Source organism: Schistocerca gregaria, unplaced genomic scaffold (genome assembly GCF_023897955.1).
Source record: "Schistocerca gregaria isolate iqSchGreg1 unplaced genomic scaffold, iqSchGreg1.2 ptg000304l, whole genome shotgun sequence".
Classification (NCBI taxonomy): Eukaryota; Metazoa; Arthropoda; class Insecta; order Orthoptera; family Acrididae; genus Schistocerca; species Schistocerca gregaria.
Window position 1 is genome coordinate 287,522 of NW_026061786.1, and position 24,752 is coordinate 312,273.

The window sequence follows — 24,752 nt, forward strand, 5'->3', positions numbered from 1 at the left end:
TATTAAGGAAGATTCATTGTGAGGCATATAAAGGATGCATGAGCAGTGTGGATTCTGTTTACCACATCCTATCTGGAGGAGAAACATTTGGAGACAACACATTTAAGATACATAACTGGGATAACTGCTGTCAGGTGCAGTGGGACATGAAGCGGAAACAGCAGCAACAAGGGAAAATTTGCACTAGAGTGGGATTCGAACCTAAGATCTCCTGTTTACGAGGCAGGTGCGGTAACCACTGCGACGTCCAGGACAGTATTAACACATCTGCATGGAGTAGCTTGGTATGCCTCACGGCTGATCCACACTCCCACTGAGTGCCACCTATCTGCAGTCCCTATTCATGTATACTCCTGTTCACTACTTATAGGCTCCCACTGGAGGTCAGATGTATTTGTGCATTCACACTGAAGAAAGGTGGATCTGTTGTGCAGCCAGGCTTATCAATTTGAGTGCGTAGTGTCTGTGCCTTCGAAAGAACTCATACTATGTAGACCCCACAGCTGTGAAACACTATATGTAAATGGAAGGGGGATACCTGCTGTCAGCTGCAGTGGGACAGCAGTGATCCCCCTTCAATTTACCTATTGTGTTTCACAGCTGTGAAATCTGTGTGGTGTCTGTTATTTCAAAGGAACAAGCACTTTGCATTCAAATAACATTCAATATGTGTGAAGTAAAATCCTGTTCCTGAACTGATGTGTGTGTGAACCTGCTACAGCAGTTTGAGGCAGGCTGTTTTCTAACTGTTTAGCTAGGCCAAATTGTGCTCATATATACTTTTCAATCAGATGATAAGAAATTGCAGTTCAAGTGAATCAACAGAAGCATTAGCATATGCAAATACTGCAGCTCTATTATGTGTGTGAATGTGAGCAATTTTTGAGTGAAAATTATTCTGTCAAATCAGTATCTAATTTCCAAACTACTGTTTTTGGATGACTTTCATGGAATGTGGGTAAAAAGTAGCGAAATACGTAGGTAAAGCACACAGCCTTGTTTACACCCATTTGTGAGTGGTAAAGTTTGATACCACTAATCACCCCATTATGAAGTGTTTTGATCAGTTCTACAAAATTTTCAGGCTAGTCAGTGCATCATAAAAACACCAACATAGCATATCTAGGCTATGTCAGATATTTTAGGACACTGTTTTCTAGGTTATTTAACAATGAGAGTGGAGAAACTCAAGTCTCAGTATTTCGTTTATATTTCTCTGGTATAGGTAATCATTTCACTGATGTTTCTGGAGGAACAAAGCCTGCACATATTCTAGAAATACTTTTGCTGAGACAGCTGTTCAGCAGACTTCTATGATAGTTCCGGTGAGGGAAAGCAGAGACTGTTGACAAAGGCCTCAATGGCCGAAAGCTATAATTGTGTGAATCTTTTTGTTGTTCTTATCACGACTCAGCATCTCCACTATATGGTGAGTAGCAACTTTCGTTCTCTGGTATTGTTACATTCCATCCTGGATTTTCCATTGTTTGATAGTTGTTGAAATCACATTTTAAAAAGTACAGTAAATATTATGGAATTTTTCATTTGTTCTGGTACTACTTAGGTGGAGTTCCCATTAGATAGATAAAAAAATACTCCAGTCTTCAAGACTAATTCTGTGATAATGAAGTTTAGAGGGCAAGGCATCTTTATTGGTGTCAGATTTAATAATATCATTGTTCAACACTCAGCATGTCAGTGGCGCAGCCATCGGGGATTGTTACGGATGCAGCCATCTTTGGGTTGTTACAAATGAAAGTTCAGATTCCCTTGTTTTCATGAAACCAGTCTTATCTTATTTTTGACGCCAAAAGTTTCTTTTGTGATTCTACATTGTTGTACCTTAGTGAAGTCCATACTTGGTTTTTAAAAGTTCATTCTGTAGTTTCATGGTACGAAACTGGGGGACAGTTCTGCACTTAGTACTCCGTTTAAAACCATGTATACTATCAACTTGATGAGACATTTTAAAATTACAAGAGGACCGTAGCCTGCATGTTTCCACCATACAAACATTCCACCATGCAAACATCGGGAAGTGAAGTTAAAACAACTGCCTAGCTTTTGGAACTGTCAGTTCCTTGATTAGGGGGTAACTAGGGATAACTTAGGGCCAGGTTACTCAGACCCCAGATTAAGAGACGCACCTCAAATGCAGACAGTAGATCAAGGTAGAACTGTTAGTGAAAGTAGCAGCATTCATAGTAAATTTAGGAATAAAAATTAGCTTCAGTGGCCACACTTTCCATTCTCTCTCCCATGTTGTTGTTGTTGTCTTCAGTCCTGAGACTGGTTTGATGCAGCTCTCCATGCCACTCCATCCTGTGCAAGCTTCTTCATCTCCCAGTAATTACTGCAACCTACATCCTTCTGAATCTGCTTGATGTATTCATCTCTTGGTCTCCCTCTACGATTTTTACCCTCCACGCTGCCCTCTGATACTAAACTGGTGATCCCTTGATGCCTCAGAACGTGTCCTACCAACCGATCCCTTCTTCTAGTCAAGTTGTGCCACAAACTTCTCTTCTCCCCAATCCTATTCAATACTTCCTCATTAGTTATGTGATCTACCCATCTAATCTTCAGCATTCTTCTTTAGCACCACATTTCGAAATCTTCTATTCTCTTCTTGTCCAAACTATTTATCGTCCATATTTCACTTCCATACATGGCTACACTCCATACAAATACTTTCAGAAATGACTTCCTCACACTTAGATCTATACCTTCGTAACCTCTTGGTTCATCCCTATGAAATCACAAAAGCACCTTCCCTACCCTCTGGCTCCTACCCTTGCAACCGCTCCCGGTGTAAAACCTGTCCTATGCACTCTCCCACCACCACCTGTAACCCGGAAGGTGTACACGATCAAAGGCAGAGCCACATGTGAAAGCACCCACGTGATTTACCAACTGACCTGCCTACACTGTGACGCTTTCTATGTGGGAATGACTAGCAACAAACTGTCCATTCGCATGAATGGACACAGGCAGACAGTGTTTGTTGGTAAGGAGGATCACCCTGTGGCTAAACATGCCTTGGTGCACAGCCAGCACATCTGGGCACAGTGTTACACCGTCAGAGTTATCTGGATACTTCCCACCAACACCAACCTATCCGAACTCCAGAGATGGGAACTTGCCCTTCAATATATCCTCTCTTCTCGTTATCCACCAGGCCTCAATCTCCGCTAATTTCAAGTTGCCGCCACTCATACCTCACCTGTCATTCAACATCATCTTTGCCTCCACACTTCCACCTTGTCTTACATCTCTGCCCATACTCTTTGCCTTTAAATATGTCTGCTTGTGTCTGTGTATGTATGGATGGATGTGTGTGTGTGTGTGTGTGTGTGCGCAAGTATATACCTATCCTTTTTTCCCCCTAAGGTAAGTCTTTCCGCTCCCGGGATTGGAATGACTCGTTACCATCTCCCTTAAAACCCACAACCTTTCATCTTTCCTTATCCTTCCCTCTTTCCTGACAAAGCAGCCGCCGGTTGCGAAAGCTCGAAATTCTGTGTGTGTGTGTGTGTGTGTGTGTGTGTGTGTGTGTGTGTGTGTGTGTGTGTGTGTGTGTTTTATTCATTTTGCCTATCTACCGGCGCTTTCCCGCTTGGTAAGTCTTGGAATCTTTGTTTTTAATATATTTTTCCCACGGGAAAACAAAGATTCCAAGACTTACCAAGCGGGAAAGCGCCGGTAGATAGGCACAATGAATAAAACACACACACACAGAATTTCGAGCTTTCGCAACCGGTGGCTGCTTCGTCAGGAAAGAGGGAAGGAAAAGGAAAGATGAAAGGATGTGGGTTTTAAGGGAGAGGGTAAGGAGTCTTTCCAATCCCGGGAGCGGAAAGACTTACCTTAGGGGGAAAAAAGGATAGGTATATACTCGCATGCGCGCACACACACTAAATAGATAAGTTCATCTGCTAGGTTAGGGTTCCTGTCCTTGGACACGAAAATTGTGCCATTGAATGTGAACATTGTTGACAACGAGAATAGAAAAACAAAACTTGATGAGGATCTAGAAACTTTCACAGTGGAAACAGAAAGCGAGATTGAGTGAGAAAAAACTAAGTTGAGCGTAATTTCTGATAAGCTTTTCCTTGATGAAGCTAGAATGTACGGTGCATTGTTGAGATGACGGTATCACCTACTTAACCGTTTATATGACAATACTGCGATCCCAAGATAACTGCTACATACTGTTGTGCAATCAAATTCACCATATTCATTCTCACCATTTTATGACTAAATTCACCATCTCTATAACTCCTTGGTGCTGGCTGCATCGGGCCCAGCTAGTTACATAAAACTCACATCTATCCTTGGATATATCGCAGTGTCCTAAGACATGTCATACAGTTAAATACTACGGCTTCAGTAGTTGGTGATCCATCAGAGAATACAAAGTCAAAGAATGCACAGGTTTGGAACTGAGGTTTCAGCTTACTGGTGGTTGAGCAGTGGGTTTGTCATGATTCGCTTCTGACAGTGCTTGAACAGCGATCGTCAGAAAGCACAGAACACTGTTCTCATTAACTCTTCTTGGACGCGAAAGATTAAAGTACATGGTATGAGCTGTGGATCGAAAAGTAAAGGTGTAATGGATGTTGCAGTTTGCTGAAGTCTGCACAGTTGTTGGCTGCTTCATGCAAGATGCAAGACTTTTCAAGTGTTGTTCTGTTGAAAGATGAAAGTGGGTAGGACAGACTATGCCATGAAATAGAAAACTTAAGAAATGACATAGACAGCTATGTATCTGTGCGATTGCCGATTGCGTCGCACAAGGTGCGTGCCCTTGCAGGTTGTCCTCTTGAAGTCAGTTGAACTAGATGTGGCCAAAACTGGTTAACTGGTTAGCATTCGCGTAGAGTGACGGCAGAATCGAGTGTTACTTATCGGTGACAATCACCTCTTCCACATGACAACCCATGACCCATGAACAATGAACGACAGTGCTTAATTGTAAGAAGGGAGGAACGATATCTCATTCGATGTGGCTGGGTAGATAGGACCGGTACTGTCAGAACGAACTAGCAAGCTGTTCATTCCTTGACAAAAGAGGAAAAACAGTATAGCTTCCACAATTCGATAGTAGAGCAAGTGGTACAGGGGAGGGCAAAACACGTCGTCGGCAGACATCATTTTTGGCTGTCAACTGGGTTGTTTCCCAGCAGTAGCAGATCGCCCACTTAATATGTCATGGAGGTGGGGAAGGGGGGGGGGGGGGGATTAAGGAATCACAGAGGGTGCCTTCATTATTCAATGAACATCAAAAGGGGACTACAGTAAGTTGACACAAGAGCCAGAGGGGATTGGTTGCCCTCTGGTTTATCTAACGGACAAGATGTACGGCCAAAATCTCTTGACCTGTGGGAGTTACTAACTCCATTTACATTACCTACAATGGGGAGGCATGTGGCATGCCCCGCCAAATAAGCATTCAAACACACATTAAATAAATCAAACAATGGAAAATCCAAAATGGAATGTAACAATACCAGAGAAGGAAAGTTGCTACTCACCATATAGCAAAGATGCTGAGTCACAATAGGCACAGCAAAAAGATTCGTGCAATTAAAGCTTTCAGCAATTAAGGCCTTTGTCAGCAGTAGTCGCGCGCGTGCAATCTCTGCAGTCTCGGAGAGTGTGGTTTCAGCTCTCTCAGACTGGTATTGTTACAAATTAAATAAAGTGTTATTAAATATGAAGTTATCCTTCCAAAGTAGTTTCTTATCTAGAACATTATTAGTAAACACTTAAATAGTGGGCGGTATTTTGGAATTTACTCTGGTATAATTTAAATCCCACAAAATAAATAACTACCCTCATAACTCTGACAACAAATTAACACATGTCAACATCAGGCTCATTGACACAAATGCTAAATTACTGGTGCTGGGAAAACTCTAGGAGATTGACTTGGTAAATAATTGATAATAAAACATAGACAAAATAAATACTTAAAATAGTGTATAGACATAAGTAATCGGCAACCTATGGCAAAACCACGATAGAAGCAAAACTAAAAAATACTATCTCCCTTATGCAAAATTCCCTTATTCTCCAGTTATATTTCCTAGCAAAATAAGAAAAGGTATTTCCTATTATTCTCTTTATACTCTTGTTTGTATCTCCATACTGTTTGACATGCCCTTGGTATGTCTATTTACGTGAAATCGCTCATTAGGTTGTGCTAATGGTATTAGTAATGCTGTATAATATTAGTGTGGCAAATTAATACTTCTTCTAGCAATGTTTTAGTTTAAAGTGACTTCATGTCTCCTTCAGTTTTCAGATCGATAATTCCCATTACCCTCCTTGATATTACAAAACGTTAACCTCTTTTGTACGATATCTCCTGCTTTAATTTGTACTCGTTGTCTCATAACTATGTAATGTTTGTTGTTGGCAGCTTCCTAACCAATTGTTGTTCCTTTTTTTGATTCTCTCACCTACCTGCTCCTTATACTTCTTGACGATGGTTCGACGATACTGGTTGTATCTTGATGGCGTTAACATAACTTACCTGTCCGTGTTTTTGTTTTTGAATAAAATTAGAATCCATTTGCCATGTGTAGAGTATATAGGAAGAAAGGTAATTTTCTTAGTGTTGAAAATGTGCATAGTTATACAAAACATTCGTTGGTTAAAAATTCTATGTTAAGAATCATTGCTGCCTGAGGCACTACGCTGCAGCAGGTGTCGCGCTCGCAAGATTGCAGAGTGCTGACATTATGGATATGGCTGGATCTAACTGGTGTGGGAGCAGCACTGGTATGCGCGGCTAAGGGGTCCATCCTACTGGCAGGATGTTGAGCACTAAATAACTCCAGAATAATTTTCTGCGAAAGGCGGGTTCAGTGATTGTTTTACAGTACTAACGGTGACTGCCAATGTAACTCGTGTACCTAATGTTGTAGATAGAGGCATAGATGACTTCCCAATAACTCTTTCCAGATCATGGGTTCGATGCTAGTAGGAACTGTCTCTTTCCCAACTGAAGTATGTGGCAGCTGTATATTTTACTTTGACTACCACTCTGTTGAAAGTTACTTGCATGATGTTGAGTAGGAGCTTTTATCCCTCCCATCTTTACAACTCCTGATTAGTACGTTCATAATACACTCTCAATGATACTGTTGCAACAGATTAAAGATTAACTTAAGTAATTATTATTATTATTATTATTATTATTATTAGCGAAGGTAAAAATGGTCGCATATAAGGTGTAGTTGTTTCGTGTACTTCTCGCTTTTCCTAACATTCATCGTAGCCATTGTTGTATACTGCACTAGGTGACACAGCTTAGACGGTTCGGGAAGCAGGTGTGTGTGTGCCTTCTAAGCAGTCATTTCTCTTGCCTGTGGCTGGATACAAAGCAGATGGCTGGGCTTGGTCCCAAGGGGGGAGTGGGGCGGGGGTTGGAGAGTGGAAAAGGGCCTCTGTATGTGGATGCAGGGTAGATTTCGTTGCTACACATGGAGTTAAATTCCTCTGGGTGGTTCCTAAATTTCTGCGAGGCTTACCTTATGTCGTTCATGACACTTTTTCACAGAGGGCCTTGTTTTCAAGAGATGCAGACAACTCGATCGTTAAAATTCACTGAACTGCCATGATTAATTCACTCAATTAGACACTATGTTCTTCTAAAATGTACGTAATTCATAGGTTTTATATTTCTGCATGAACTGTGATGACTTGACTCTTAAATATCGTTTACTGGAAACTCGGACCTAATAACTTCTGAAATTTACAGTGGGGTATGCAGTTAAGACTACTGTTCCGGATTTGTATTAACTCTGTTTTTTCTCTACTTTATTTTACAATGGCATTTCAAACTTGATCCTTTTGGCTGATGTGTTTCACACACAGCGGTCACTTCACAGAATACATATCACGGCAAGGGCCAACTTCCTTGGCGCTATATAGATCTGTTTATTAGCCGCGAGAGTGACAATACAACATAGCTGGAGGCTGATCTGAGACCTCAACGTCTCCTATTACGGAAACGTAGTGTGGGGGCTTACTCCAACGTGGCAGAGGCGTGTGGCCTGTAGGGAGGAGGGAGGGGAGTGAGGGGTTCCGCGTCACAAGGCAGCAGGGAGGGGCGGAATCCTAATAGCTGCTCACTTGGCGGGGATGGCAAGGCTTGTGTTTTGCAAACAAACTGCATGTATCTATCTTGCCTGGCATTAACCAAGTGACTTACCCTTTTGCTTTTGGTATGTAGAAACATATAGTATCATGAAAACTAACCTTGTCTCTCCAGCGGCATATTAAGAAAAAATATAATAGCACTTAAAGGAAGGCTCCTTTTACTTTTAAAATAACGTATTTGATGTTTAACTTGAACAATCGTATTCTTGTTAATTGAAGACACTGTCTCTCTAGCTTGATGTTCAAATTGTTTTTTTCCCCATTTTCCCATTTTAACATTGTTGTTTTGGGTGTCTGAGCTCTTAGCATAAACATACGCATAATGTGGTGTATCCCAAACTGTAAGTAGAGGGTGGTGGGTTGTCATTGATCTTGTGCTAATGGCAGTTATGAATACGTGCAACTAAAATGCATTTCTGTTGAAGCTTTAACATCTGTTCCTGGTCACCGATTACTAAATCGACATGTGAAGTGTCATTCCATTCGACATGTAAAAGATCAATTGATTGTTACTCTTTGTGTTCTACTGACAAGGACAACTGCTCCTCTTAATTCCATTACTAATGAGTGATTGTGTTTCCAGCTCTTTACCACTATGAAAACATGACTGGAGACATTGAATGATGCAAGACAAAATGATTATGAAAACTCCAATCCCTTCCCATTAATATATGGCATCCTAACTTCTGTTACAAATGTTTGCCAATGCTTATGAATACTTTCAAATAACATGCACAACTTAAATTAATACATTGCACGACTTTTCAAATTAAATACGAGGCGTATATCGGTAACGCATTACAGGGGGCTGCACTACTTTACTTCTTGTCTTCTTGGCTGGGGCTACTTGTGATGCAAGCTCTGCTTCACTGTCAAGCGGGGGTGGGGGTGGCTCTGAGCCCTTATACAACTGTAACCTGTCAAAATGAGCAATCGCTGCTAACTGAATTTCTGCATTTACCAGGGAAGTAACCCGCATGATGGGGTATACATACGTAGGAGTAAGTTCTTCCTCCTTCCCTTAACTACTGGATTGCGCAACATCACTAAATCTCCTACCTTGTTCTCGGGCATTATTTCTCTCCCATTATTCCTTTTTAGCTGCTGAGCTGTAGCTTTTGCATTGTCTACGCTTACTTTCTTCCAAATAGCTTTTAAATGTCGTTTCAAATCTTTCACGTCTGTGGATCTAATCCTTGGGGGCAGTTTGTCAGTCTCAAAAGGTTAATTCATGGGTTGGCCATATACTGCCTCATAGGGGGAGTATCCAGTGGCTTCTTGGACATGGCTATTATATGCTGATGTGACTTATTGGAAATACCTGTCAGAATCAGAATGATTTTTATTGACATAATAAGGAAGCATACGTGTGACTGTGCAGTCAACTCGCTCTAAGCGTCCGTTAGCCTTAGAGTGATTTTTGATTCACAATAGTTGACAAACTTCTGTAAATAATGATGACATAAGTTCATGCCTTGGTCTGTAAGTACAGCTTCAGGACTTCCATATGGTAACACAAAGTGGGTGACAAATGCTCGAGCTACAGTTTCTGCTGACCCATCCGGTATGGGGACAAGAATTACGAAGCTGGTAAAATAATCTATAATTGACAATATGTATCTGTTGTTCTGTGGACTCAAAGGGAATGGACTGACAATATCTGCTGCTACTAAGGCCTAGGGGCAAGTGGCTTCTGGCACTTGTTGTAAAGGTGTCTTCGTTTGAGGGGGGCAATGACCTCCTAACGCAGGGAAAACAATTTTGTATATACTTTTGCATGTCTCACAGTCTGCCATCCCAGAAATAACGGGCAGCTATTAGACAATTTGTGGCGTGAAGACCATTGACACATTTGCAGGCTATCGTGATATTGTGCTATTATCTTAGGGCATAATTCTTTCGGGAATAGTACTCATTTACCCAGTGGGTTTTTTTGAGATAAAATTCCACCTTCGACAGAAAATTCGGGCAAAGTTTCATATCTGTGGCATTCAACATTTCTTTGGTGAGCTTCCCTCAATTCCTCAATTGAAATATTTTTGGCAACAATTACTCTAACCTTCCGGCTTAATGCTTTGGCGTTTTGATGCAACCTGCCTAGCTTGTGTTTTACCTTGTGTTCAAATTCGCTCAATTTTAAAGCCCAATGAGCTAACCTACTGCTTAGCTTCCACTGTAATGGGGCATGATCCTAATGACAGTAAACTTCCTCCCATACAAATAGCATCGAAAGTAGGTTACGCCAAATGTGAGTGCTAAAAGTTCCTTTTCAGTCACATAAACTAAGCTTTGTTAAGCCGTTGAGATGCATAACCAATTGGTCACACTTCTTCCTTGATTTCTTGTGACAAAATGACTCCCACAGCATAATCTGAGGCATCTACCGACAGAATAAATGGTTTTTCAAAATCTAGGTAGGCTAGTACAGGGGCTCTAGTCAAAACATGTTGAATTTGTTGCATCGCTTCATCACATTCCTTTGTCCAGGTGAAACTAATTCCTTTCTTCAATAGTTTAGTCAGCGGCTAAGCAATGGTAGCATAATCATGCACAAAAGTCCATAATAATTTACAAGGCCTTCGAATGACTGTAGTTGTTTGGTACTTACTGGTGTTGGAAAGTCCTTGACTGCTGTGGTCAAACGGGGATCCAGTTTGACACCTTCCGCACTTGCTATATGTCCTAAATATTGTACCTATGGTTGGGCAAAGGCACACTTCTCCAGTTTGACACTCAGGTGGGCTCCTTTCAATCTCTCCAATACACCCCTCAATCTCTCTGCGTGTTCCTTTATGGTCTTAGAAAAAATGATGTTGTCTAAATATATTAAACATGTCGTGGGTTTCCGTCTGTGCAACTACAAGTCTACAAATCTTTGGAAAGTGGCGGGTGCATTCCTCAAATTAAATGGCATTCTTACAAATTTATATAGTCCCATAGGTACAACAAAAGCAGTTTTATGGCGATCCTGAGGTGCAACAGGGACCTGATAATATCCAGAGTGCAAATCAAGGGTGGTGAGTAATGTACAGTTGCATAGTGGGTCCAAGGTTTCATAAATACGCGATAGGGGATGTGTGTCCAGAGCAGTTACTTGGTTCACCACACTCATATCGACACACAGACGATAGGCTTCCTCACTATTTACTGAATTCTTCGGCGCGACTACCACGGGAAACGCCCATGAGTTTGAGATGACTTTTGCACTATTGGCCGAGCTTCACCGGTTGGAATTTTGTGCTGAACCAAATCTGTAGCTTTACAAACTGCCTCTCTTCAAACAACCAAGAAAACTACTCTAACACTGGCTGTAACATTGTTTTCTCCTCAATGCATAAATGACTCAACTTCTCTGACAACAGATTCCGTAATGGTGATGCTACACAACGCACTTCTCTAACTGGAAATTTTCTCTTCTTCTTCTTCTTCTTCTTCTTCTTCTTCTTCTTCTTTTTCTCCTCCCCCCCTTCCCCTTCCCCTGTGTCTATGAACATTCTTGCTTCCCCTGTCAACTTCAATCTGGCTACGTTGACCAATAGATCATCCGGCCAGGCACAAGTGCGACCTGCTTCATGAATATTCTGTACAAACATAACCACATTTTCATGGGACTTTCCAGAAAAGGTGGAAATGAAAGCAGCCACAGGAAAATTGCTTACAGTTGCCATGTTAGCTGAGGTTGCAGTTGTTGTATTAGTGACAAAATTAGTATTAGCTGTCATGGGTTGTACAGTTGTTACAGATGTGGAGCTAGCCACAGGTACAGAAGTTCGCACGTTGGCTTCCAGCATCTGTTTCAAGACCCGTTTTGTTCAATTAACTGTTGATTTTGTATGAACAATTGGTTCATTCTAACATTGATAGCCTCGAGTGGGTCTTGCGAGGCAGCTGCCTCTCCAGGAGTACCCCATTCCGTTGCTAGAGTTCCTATCAACATGTTTACTAAATCAGGGGGCTCTAGTGACCATGATGTTAATGTTACAAAGAAAAAAAGGGGAGGGCACGAAATAGCCTGGTTTAGTGATGACTGGCCCGTGATGTTAAACGTGGTGAAGTGGCGGATGGCGGGTTCGTCGGTTGCAACCATAGGTGCAGGCTAACTGCTACTGGGCCCTCGGGCGGTGGCGCATGTGTTGGCAGCTGACGACGGTGGCTCGCCTGGCACTCGGCTGCATGACCCTCACGGGGCGGCAGATGGCGTGATGATGTTCGTTTCACGTTACTGGTTTTCTCGGACTCGAACAGCTGCAGCACCGCAGCACGCACCCTGTGTGTTTCTACTGACACAGCCATGTGCCACGCGGTGCAAATTTGGTGGGCAGCTGGCGCATTCTATACACGTGAAATGGTCAGCACTAAAACCATAATGAAGTGAAAGCTCCTGCTCATTGTCCATAGAAAAGTGCTAATGATGTTATGGCCTGTGGCTACTGGCAAGATACCCTTGCCAGAAGAATTTAAATTAGCGACAAAGTCACTATGGGAACGAATCCTGATTCTGACACCAGTTTGTGCAGAAACACCTCTCTTAGGACTGGCTAAGGCAGTGGTCAAATATGTTGAAAGAAATTGTTCTGACTCCTTTCCTGAGTTGTGACTATGTATTGGCAGAGAAACCAACAGATGTTAGTTCAAATGGGCAACATGAGTCAGTACTAGGGAGGCGAGGGTGAGCCCAAAATGTATGCTAGGCGAAACATAGTTCACAGCAAACTTAGGCGAAGTTAAAGAAAAGTGTTGGCTGCCATTCGGATAAGTCCAAATGGTGTGGCAGCTACAGAAACAAAGTCCTCAGCACCACAGCAACGGGAAGAGAAGATGATGCTCACAGCCCCGTGCGCACGGCAGAGAGAGCGTTTTCAGCCGACGGGCAGCAGGGTAGCTCCAGCAGGGCCACGCGACTTACTCTGTCCCGATTGGCGAAGAGTCAAGTCAAGAAAAAGGCGGGGGTGGCATGGAAAGTTTCGAAGCGTGCCTGGTCAGCTTTGCCTAATCGGCGTTACCTCGCCAGCACATGAGAGAGGCATCTGATTGAGATTGGCCACCTCAGTGCTGACTTACTGTTGCCAGACCATGGAACAAGAAAATAACTGACATCTGAAGCTACCGGCTAATGCTTGACCGTAACAAGAAAATGAAATAAACCTTTCGAAGTAAAATAAAGGTAGAATCCCGTATTATTAGGCTCAATGTTACACTCCTCCCCCTTCTGTGGGAGCAGAAAACATGTGAGATTTCGCTCAACGCGTTTGTTATTTAAATGTTGACAATTTTAGTTTGCAAAGACAAAATAGACATTATTTGGTTGTTAAAGGTTCTGACGGAAGACTGCAGGGGCCTTAAATTGCGGATGGGCGTAGAGACTTTGAAGACCTCTTAGGGGTCACAAAGGGTCTTACACACTTCAACAATATTATGTTTACACAAGAACAAGGAATAAAGATTATAAAACATCAAAACAAGATTACGTCAGTTAACAAGTGTGAATAAAACACATTGGGAGGTAATAGTTTGAATCAGGAATACATGCCAAGCATCTTTGTTTCTTAAATGAATTTAAAAGCATATGCGTATCATAACTGAAGGTACACGCAAAGCTTAGTGGCGTAACATGCCGTTTTGCATTGTCGTTGGCGGGCAGTGCACAAGCTGCCGGCTAGAAGGTGGTGTGGCAGTGGCCAGGCACATCCACTGGAATTCAGTGCAGTGGAGTATGAGGGGAGGTTCACGTGTTTCACACCCATTTCAAAGGGTATTAACACTCGGGGAGCACTTCACTATGCTGCACCAGATTTCACATTAGTTAATAACACAGTTAAACTGTTAAAACTAAAGGAGGGCACATTTATTGATAGGCTTTTCCATCAAATCATCGGGGATATTCGTCATGAGGCTGGGGTTCTGGAACTATTGGAGGGGACAGTCGTAATTGTTTGCAAGATCCCTTTTTATACAATATCCATATCAGTACAATAATAAAAATAGCAGTCACCGGGGTTACTGTGACACTGGGTACAATAGTTGTACGTAGATTAGTGGCTATGTGCCATTCACTTAAATGTCCTAACAGGAGATCATAAGAAATTTGTCCTCTCTCGTGTTTCAAAAGGTCATCAATTGATGTTAAAAAGTGATCATTTGATATATTAGATAAAACAGATAGTTCAGTTGACAAAGGAAGTGCGAATTAACTTTCAGGTAGAAAAAAGGTAGGTAAATTGGTGCGGATACTGACTAAGCCATACTGGCGTGAAAGGTTACAAGTGGTGTAATAACTTCACAGTAGGAACTGTTTTCTAAAACACCATTGTTCAAGTTTTCTATCTCATATGTTGGTGACTGGAAATTATGTTCATAGCAACAAAGTGCTAATATTGTAGGTTGGTCTAATGCGTATAGGTGGTTTGTGTTAATGGTCCTAAACCAGGGTTCCACTAGGCGAACGATGGTTTGTGAACAGAGTGGCAATTGACCCTTTCCCAAGAAAAGGCTAATATCACATCTCGTAGGATGGTTTCGAAGGGCAATTTCATGGCACATGAAATTATGAACAAGTATGCATTCATTCAACTGATTTTTAGACATAGTACATTTTTGGCTATCCGAACTAATGACTAGAATGTCTGCTGTATTCCGGTCACATGCTGCTGGTCAGAATGAGTTTCGTAAAGTGAAAAGAAGGTAGCTATGAGGTGGTTTCCTCCATTTATATTCAGAAAGGTTTAGAGGGCATTGCAGATACTCTGAAATCTATCGAGCAATTGCATAACAGAACACTGCTGGTTAAAACTGTTAATTCCCAACAAGCCACCAACCTCTAGAAAACTATGTGCCATTGGGGAATATGCTACAGAATCAGAGCTCCACAACACCCTGAACTATAGCAAAGATGTTGTGACCTGTCGAGATCTTGTCAACTTACCCTGGGAGGAATTGAAGGAAGAGTGGGATCAGGGAGGTATTGTTGATGTGCAAAATGACAATGGTGGATGGGGATCTCACAAAAGCTGACTCCTTAATACTTACCTCTAATAGGACGAAACTCCAAGAGCATATCAAGGCAGATTTCCTTCGTCTACGTGTATGGTGATATGTCCTCAACAACTGTGCTGTTTTAAATACCAGTGCTCTGGGCACACCACCTTAAGATGTAAAGGTGAAGCCACTTGTGGCAAATTGGGCAAAGCCACCCACAACAGTGTTGGCTGCTCCTCTCATCTAAAATGTGCAAATTGCTCTGGGGGATCACTCTGTTTGGAGTTGGGATTTTAGCATCTTCCTTGAAGAACAGAAGATGCAGGAGATTGACATCAAAATGCATCTCATATGGAGAGACCAATATGATTTGTAAGGCCATACAGTCTCCCTTACACACATCTTTTGCTTCTACACAAATGTAGATTGCTAGTGTCACCACTAATACCTGTTTTTGTCAGTGCCCACATTGTGCTGCAGTTATTTCAGAGCCCATAGCCCTTCTGTGAATGTCGGATGAAATGACAGTTGCCACCACTTTGTACCTACCAGAACCTCCATTGCTACTGTGGTAGCTCCTCCAAAGCCCTTCAGTCTAAAAAAGTAAATGGGAAGCTTCCACCACAGACAAAATACAGTAAATCATCAGACATTGTCAGTGTCATTTGCCTTGATGACTCTGCTCCTTCTGCTTCAGAGCAGAACTGTACTAACAGGGGCATCAGCAGCTTTGAAATGTGTTAGCTGTAAATGCAAGCAAGGGGGCCTGTGCCGGTGCCAGGAATTTCAGTTTCTCAACATGATATCTGAACCCAGTCATGTTCCACTGCAGTATGGGAGTCATCTATCACAGGGTTTCCACTGGGATGGGAAGCTTGCAATGGGTTGGGTAGAGTTTCAGCTATAGGGCAAGATGGTTGCCCCAGGCTGACTTTGCAGTCAAGTCAGCTATGGCCTCCAACAAGAGAGTTGATAGTGGGAACAGAGCCAAAAGAGGCATTGCTGTGTTTGTCGATAACACACACTCCAGTGCTCTCTTCTCGGTTACTGTCCTACAAACAGTAGCTGTTGCAGTTCATGTGACTGAGATCATTACTATCTGCTCAATGTATTTACCTCTGAAGCATGCAATAGATTCTGAGGCTCTCATAGGCCTTATTGAAAAACTCCCCCATCTGTTTCTCCCACTGTGTAATTTCAGTGTCCATAATGTATTTTGGAGTGCGGGTAAGCCACTACAAACAGCATAGTGAACGTATTACAGTGGCCAAGATAGACATGAAGCCCATGCCTACCACAGTAGTAAAAGTTTGTATGCCAACTAGCTCTTCAGATGACGAAGAAATTGAAGAAATGTATGATGAGATAAAAGAAATTATTCAGGTAGTGAAGGGAGACAAAAATTTAATAGTAATGGGTGACTGGAATTCGACAGTAGGAAAACGGAGAGAAGGAAACATATCAGGTGAATATGGATTGGGGCTAAGAAATGAAACAGGAGGCCGTCTGTTAGAATTTTGCACAGAGCACAACTTGATCGTAGCTAACACTTAGTTCAAGAATCATAAAAGAAGGTTGTATACATGGAAGAATCCTGGAGATACTAAAAGGTTTAGATTATATAATGGTAAGACAGAGATTTAGGAACCAGGTTTTAAATTGTAGGACATTTCCAGGGGCAGATGTGGACTCTGACCACAATCTATTGGTTATGAACTGTAGATTAAAACTGAAGAAATTGCAAAAAGGTGGGAATTTAAGGAGATGGGACCTGGATAAACTGACTAAACCAGAGGTTGTACAGAGTCTCAGGGAGAGCATAAGGGAACAATTGACAGGAAAGGGGGAAAGAAATAAAGTAGAAGACAAATGGGTAGCTCTGAAGGATCAAGTAGTGAAGGCAGCAGGGGATCAAGTAGGTAAAAAGACGAGGACTAGTAGAAATCCTTGGGTAACAGAAGAAATATTGAATTTAATTGATGAAAGGAGAAAATATAAAAATGCAGTAAATGAAGCAGGCAAAAAGGAATACAAACGTCTCAAAAATGAGATCGACAGGAAGTGCAAAATGGCTAAGCATTGATGGCTAGAGGAAAAATGTAAGGATGAAGAGGCTTATCTCACTAGGGGTAAGATAGATACTGCCTACAGGAAAATTAAAGAGGCTTTTGGGGAAAAAAAGAGAGCCACCTGTATGAATATCAAGAGCTCAGATGGAAACCCAGTTCTAAGCAAAGAGGGGAAAGCAGAAAGGTGGAAGGAGTACATAGAGGGCCTATACAAGGGCGATGTACTTGAGGACAGTATTATGGAAATGGAAGAGAATGTAGATGAAGATGAAATGGGAGATATGATACAATTTGAAGAGTTTGACAGACTGAAAGACCTGCGTGAAAATAAGGCCCCAGGAGTAGACAACATTCCATTAGAACTACTGGCGGCCTTGGGAGAGCCAGTCCTGACAAAACTCTACCATCTGGTGAGCAAGATGTATGAAACAGGCGAAATACCCTCAGACTTCAAGAAGAATATAATAATTCCAGTCCCAAAGAAAGCAGGTGTTGACAGATGTGAAAATTACCGAACTATCAGTTTAATATGTCACGGATGCAAAACACTAACGCGAGTTCTTTACAGACGAATGGAAAAAATGGTAGAAGCCAACCTCGGGAAAGATCAGTTTGGATTCCGTAGAAACACTGGAACACGTGAGGCAATACTGACTTATCTTAGAAGAAAGATTAAGGAAAGGCAAACCTACGTTTCTAGTGTTTGTTGACTTAAAAAAAGCTTTTGGCAATGTTGACTGGAATACTCGCTTTCAAATTCTACAGGTGGCAGGGGTAAAATACAGGGAGCGAAAGGCTATTTACAATTTGTACAGAAACCAGATGGCAGTTATGAGTTGAGGGCCATGAAAGGGAAGCAGTGATTGGGAATGGAGTGAGACAGGGTTGTAGCCTCTCCCCGACGTTATTCAATCTGTATATTGAGCAAGCAGTAAAGGAAACAAAAGAAAAATTCAGAGTAGGTATTAACATCCATGGAGAAGAAATAAAAACTTTGAGGTTCGCCGATGACATTGTAATTCTGTCAGAGACAGCAAAGTACTTGGAAGAGCAGTTGAATGGAATGGATAGTCTCTTGAAAGGAGGATATAAGATGAACATCAACAAAAGCAAAACTAGGATAATGGAATGTAGTCGAATTAAATCGGGTGATGCTGAGGGAATTAGATTAAGAAATGAGACACTAAAAGTAGTAAAGGAGTTTTGCTATTTGGGGAACAAAATAACTGATGATAGTCGAAGTAGAGAGGATATAAAATGTAGACTGGCAATGGCAAGGAAAGCGTTTCTGAAGAATAAAAATTTGTTAACATCAAGTATAGATTTAAGGGTCAGGAAGTCGTTCATGAAAGTATTTGTATGGAGTGTAGCCAAGTATGGAAGTGAAACATGGACAATAAATAGTGGCAAGTGTTCCTGTACTCTTGTTCTAGTAATGTATGGGAAGCCATCCAAAGGATTTCAGATAAACACAGAAGGTCACCAATACCAGCGGTGCTGAAACAGGGATGTCTCAAAACACCCATCGCTCAGACACCGGCCAAGCAGTTTTCAAAGGCTAATGCCAGTGCTAGCCAGGATCCGGCATTTCGTCGTCGCCACGGGACTGTCAAGAGGGGGCAAGCTGAACTTTAGACCCAACAATTCTAAGTCCTACAACTCACCTTTCTCCATGAGAGAACTGGAATCGGGACTGTGTGAGACTTCTGACACTGCACACAGTCGTGACCAAATGCGGTATTACATGCTTCAACATTTTCCGCCTATGTCAAAGGAAATCCTCCTCAAATATTTTGATCTTAGTAGCAGGCAGGCAACTTCCCCAGCTCATAGAGCTTTAACACCTCTCCTCAAATCGAGAAACGCCTGCACGTCTCCCAGTAGTTACAGGAGTATAGTCTTAATGAGTTGTGGGGGAAAGACCCTGGAGCAAATGGTTAACCATTGTCTGGTGTGGGTCTTGGAGAGCAGGCACCTCCTTAGCTGCTCTGTGTGGATTCCGGAAATTTGAAATTTTAGTCCACTGTCGACAAGCTGACCCTGCTAGAGGGGGCCATCCAGCAGGCTTTCCTACATCATCATCATGATCATCATCATCATCATCATCATCATCATCACTGTATCGGCAGATTCTTAGATACCAGTAAGGTGTACAGTACTACTTGAAGACACTGTATTCTCGCATCTCGCACAACTTCAGTGGGGCTTTCTTGGCCACCTCTCCATCTTCCTATGGTCTTCGCTGTCTCAGTGGTTTTCTAGGACCCAAGTTGGTGACATGCCATCAGATCGTTTGGAGTTGGAGAATGGTGTTCCTCAGGGCAGCATTTCAAGTGTTACCCTTTTCACCGTAGCCATAAACAGTATCACACATATTGTAAGGAGTCTTGTACAGTGCTGCTTATTTGTGGATGGTTTCGATGTTCTCAAAGTGTGTGCATGTGCGTGTGCATGCATGTGTGTGTTGTCATCATTTTAATAGTTTGTCGTCTATTTAATTTACCTGACTTCTGTATGAGTTTAGAGGCTCGGTGAGATGTACGGGCCTCATTCTTGACTCCAAATTGTTGTGGTTGTCACACCTGAGAGACCTGAAAGTAAGAACCCTCACTCATAAAGTGCGTTAGCCACATACGTTGGGGAGTGGACAGGACATGCCTGCTCCATTTTGTAGGGTTTTCGTGCATTCCCAGCTGAACTGGGTTCACAGAGTGTAGATTGGCGAGGCCACCTTGTTTGAAGATCACTGACACGGTCCACCGTGAGGGGATTCAATTGGCCACAGGTGCATGTAGGAGCAGTCCCATACCCAGTCTCTGTGCTGAGGCTGTGGAACAGCCAGTCACCATCTGGCAGCAGCTCCTCACGGTGCCTCAGGCACACAAGTTCCTCGCAGCTCCTACTTCATCTCTATACCGTATTGTTGCTCGTGCACCTCTGGAATGCCTTTTTTCCAACCATCCACAAGCCAAAATGCCATTTAGGATCCATGTGTAGTATGTGCTGGAGTCACTCAGTGCAGAGCAAGTATGACAGCAAATCTAGGGTTTTAACCATCTGCCGCTCTGGTTACTGCAGTGGCCCAGAGTAATTTTAGATTTGGTGCAGTACAGGAGAGATTGCCTTCCTACTTCTGTTATTTATGTGATGTTTTCTGGCTTTTTATATAAGCACATGCTGTTTAGCTGTCCATACATGGGTCTAAACAGGACTCCTCCTTTGGTTGCACTGCTGTATTCGTGTGTCGTGTCCTCAAGGTCTGACTGCTCAAGATCTTACTGTCTTTGATGCAAAATTATATGCAATCTTGCAGGTACTGGAGCAGATGTGTAAGGGTACTGATAACCTCACCGTTGAGTGTCCATAAGAACCAAAGAAAAATGCACACATGCACACACAGGTGTACTTGACAGTATTGTTCACTTTGTGAGAGTAATACTGTCCAACGTTTTGCACACTAAAGTTGCAACATCTTCTAAATTAAAACTCTTACTTACATCTGCAACATGTTTTCACATGAGCCCACACAGGTTATACTTACTTTAAAAGGCAATGATGTGGTGGAAGGCACAGTACTCTGACCATTTCCTTCTGCAGTTCTGTCAGTGTTGCAAATGTTGTGTGATACCTGCAGTTTCTCAATTTGCAGCAGTTCTGCCTTTCTCATTTTACAGTTAAATGAATTTTCTGTTCTTCTCTACTCACTCCACTTCATCACAGTTCCTGCTGCTGCATGTAAAACATTAGCGTGGAAGGACAGAGTAATATGGTGCATTATGGAAGATTATAGTAGAGTTCCTTTCCATGTTTGGAAGCAAAGTGTGTGCAAACTATTCTTTAAATTTTGTTGCCATTGTTTCTTCGATTTAAAAGAACAACAAACCATTTGGAAGTGACCCACTGATTGTTTCAGCATGTAAAAGAATGAGCCAACTGCCTTCTAAGAGAGAGCTTTCATTGCTCCTTGTGCAGTGTCATCAGTCCACACGATCAGTCTAGAATGACAAGCATTTCCCCAAGTTTCATCCTATCAAACAATTTTGTTAGCTTTGAACTTAAGTACAGGGTGACACAGAAAAACGGGAACATTTCCACAATCCAATAAAATTAGAAATGATGAAGGAAATAAATTGTATTCATAGTAGTAATTGAAACCTTACAACTTTGCCATTTTACAATATGTTGATGGCATTTATATATATTTTTTTTAAATTGCATCTTGTAGATGGTGTCCTCCTGTATGAATACATTAGTGAAATTGCTGTTGAGATTCCTCATTGACCACTGCAATTTCAACTCGAGGATTTCTGGTTGTGTCAGAGATTTTGCTCTTGAGGTAGCCGCACAAGAAAAAAATACAAACAGATTAATCTGGAGATCTAAGGGGCCAGGGAATGTCACTGAATTGTGAGATCACACGTTTCCAAACAATTCTCGCATGTATGTCATTGATCGCCATGCTGTGTGTGATGTTGCTCTGTCCTGTTGAAACTAGGCTTCTCGAATGTTTGGAAAGTTGTACAATGCAGGATTAATGAAAGTTCATAATGTCTCCACGTAGCAATCGGTATTGACAGTTACTGTGTTTCCCTGTTCATTTGTGAAAAAATACGGTCCAATAATCCCACGTGATGAAGCACCACACCATACTTTCACTTTACTAGCATGTAAAGGGCACTCGTGAACATCGTTAGGATTTGTGTTTGCCCAGTAATGGTAGTTCTGTTTATCCACATAACCTGAGAGATGAAAATGACCATCATCTGACATCCACAACTTATTTACAAATTCATTGTAATTGTTTATTTTTGTTATCATTTGTTGACAGAATCCTTATCATGAGGAGTAATTATTGTCCTTAAATTGTTGCACCATCTGTAGTTTTAAGTCAGGATGAAGAATTCTGTAAACACCTTATCGGGACATTCCAACCCCTGTTGCTTGCTTATGAATTGAACGCCGTGGGCTGTGTAAGACAGACTCGTGTACATCATCAGCGTTCGGTGGAGAACGCACACTTCTCGGTCGCCCTGTTGGTTTCTTGTTGAGGGTAGATCCAGTCTTTTCAAAGTTATTAATCCAAGGTTTTATCGTGTGTTTCAATGGAAGGGCATCATGATGTCCCATATTATAAAAAACGTCGAAACGCTCTCTGCACCACTATCAAACTACCATTGTTCTTATAAAACATTTTTATGAGTAACGCACGCTGTTGTCCATTCCACTGATCCAGGATTACTGAAGTGGCTGACTGTTTACTCGTTAACTGTCATGAACCCGCAGTGCTCCCACCTACCCATGGCTGCCACTTCTCATTTCAAACATTTCCATTATTCTGTGTAACCCTGTACTTACCTCAAAAACATACCCCTGCTCACATTCTTGTGGCTTCAGGAAGAGGCCACATCACATATGTTTGCTATTAACAGTATAGCACTTTATACCGCACCAGTAACATGAACTGAATTGATGACGGACAGAAGCTTCACTGAGAAAGTGTAGCACCACATGTGGTCTTGAATTGTAGGGATGGCAACGTGGCACCAACACATGGCAAACTTCACAAGTTCTAGAACTTGGATTGGCACTTTTGCGTTAGAAAATGGATTGAAGAGAGATTGTGTGGATTTAGAGAAAGTTCTCAATTAAGTTTACTTGAATGAGTAAGAGGGGCAGATGCATGGAAGAAGCTGAATGTAACTATCTTGAAAAGTGTGAAGGAACCTCTAGCTCCAAAGTTTTACAGACAAATATGACTTTTCATTATTGTAGGAACAGTGCTGGAGAAGCTGCTATGTAGTAGCCTACAGGAGAAAAGATTTCTTCATGGAATGAATGCCAACAATTTGGATTCAGAAGTGGGAAGTCAACAGATGCCGTAATGAGCTGATAAGACTGAAGGGAAAAAAAAAAACTCTGCATAAATATGTTGTAGCTGTTATGGTGACCAGCACTTTCTGGTCACCTGATATACCTAGACTACTCACAAGTGTTCTAAAACTGTTTTTAGGGTCTAGTGTCAAAACAGAGAAGCAATTCTATCATGGCCACATCTTTACAAAAGAAATTTCATAAGTTTGCCCTCAAGGATCTTACAGTGGCAGTCTACTGGGATTTGGTGCACAGCTTGACATTGAGAAAGCTGAGTGATAAGGAGGCCTTATTTGTTCCAATATGATAACTGGTAGTAAGGACCAGTGGCATATGCTGATGACCTGATGATCATTGTAAAGGGCAACTCGAGAAGCAACTTGCGATACAGATGCAATAACAAGGAGTTATATTATCTGTTGCACCTGTAAAGGCAAAATAAATGCTGTTAAATGTCACCATTTTAAGAGACTCAATCATGAAATTAACCAATAGGTCCATGAATAGAAAATCTGTCACCAGATACCTAGGCATCTTTTTTTGGGTGAGCAACAAAATTATAGTGCACATATTGAAGAAATGAGTGACAAAGGTGGGAATTCGGTGTACAGTATTATTAGTACAGCCAGTTAAGATTATAAACGGCCAGTGCAGACAGAAAGAACAGAACGTATCATAATGCCATCCTAATTGCGAACAAGGGGTACTGTGCAAGTGCTTGGGTGCACCAGTGTGAGTAGTTAACAGAGCACTATGCAGAATACTTCTTCGGTCAAATACTGTTGGTACTGTCAGTCGAGTCATTGCTGGTAAGATGTGGAATATGTCTACTCGATCTTCACATATGAAAAAAGCAGTAGTGTATTGGCTGAAGAAAGAACAAAGCCGCAAGTGCTGGATTTAATAAGAATATGAATCACAAGCAAATATCAAATTCACAACCACATCCTCCACATGTCGCAGAAATGATAGGATGATGCCCAAATGATGAGGTGCACCTATAATTTTCTTCCATATGTAGAAACCTGAACCCGTTGGGAGGCTTGGCACTGCTTGAGAGGTCACGGTTCTTATACCACCTACTGACATTGAATTGTTCAAAGACAAACTTCCAGATGTGCCTGCAGTGAAGGCGCATGCTGGGGTGTATTGCAGGGAGGACATTAGCTATATGCTGATGTTTCAACTGATTGACAGCAACTGAATCAGCACAGAAGACTTGATGCAAAACTTCACTGTGTTGTGAGGCAGAATGGCAGATTCTGGACAATATTGCTGATGCTATTTCCAGAAAGGCTTGGGTAGTGTGTTACCTCATCAGTCAATCCCTACTATGGGAGGTTGTGATAGAAGATGAAGAAATGATGTTTCTGACAGATACAGCTGATGAGCTAACAGCTCATGCACAGCAATTTTATCAACAACATCAGAATAGGAGAGCAGCCTTGTTCCATTTCACTACCCATGGAACTGGAAGTAAGGTGGTATGGGCTGGCATGTTGCTGACTCTATGCCAGCAGCAGTGACGCTCCGTTGGAACAGAGTAGTTGTCCCCTGCAACCAGGAAGACGATAGACCTTGTAAGAAGCATATGCAGAGCCCACAATGCCCTCCACAGTGACCACTGACCAGCAGGGTTTTCCTACAGACTGGAGAATAACAAAAAAG

The 24,752-nt window shown here is 41.9% G+C and overlaps 1 protein-coding gene across 1 annotated transcript in view; it reads left to right on the forward strand.

The window, feature by feature from the left end:
* The window catches only part of LOC126305268 (AP-2 complex subunit alpha-like), a 279,414-nt gene that overhangs the window by 234,330 nt on the left and 20,332 nt on the right, over positions 1–24,752 (forward strand). The window lies entirely within an intron of this gene.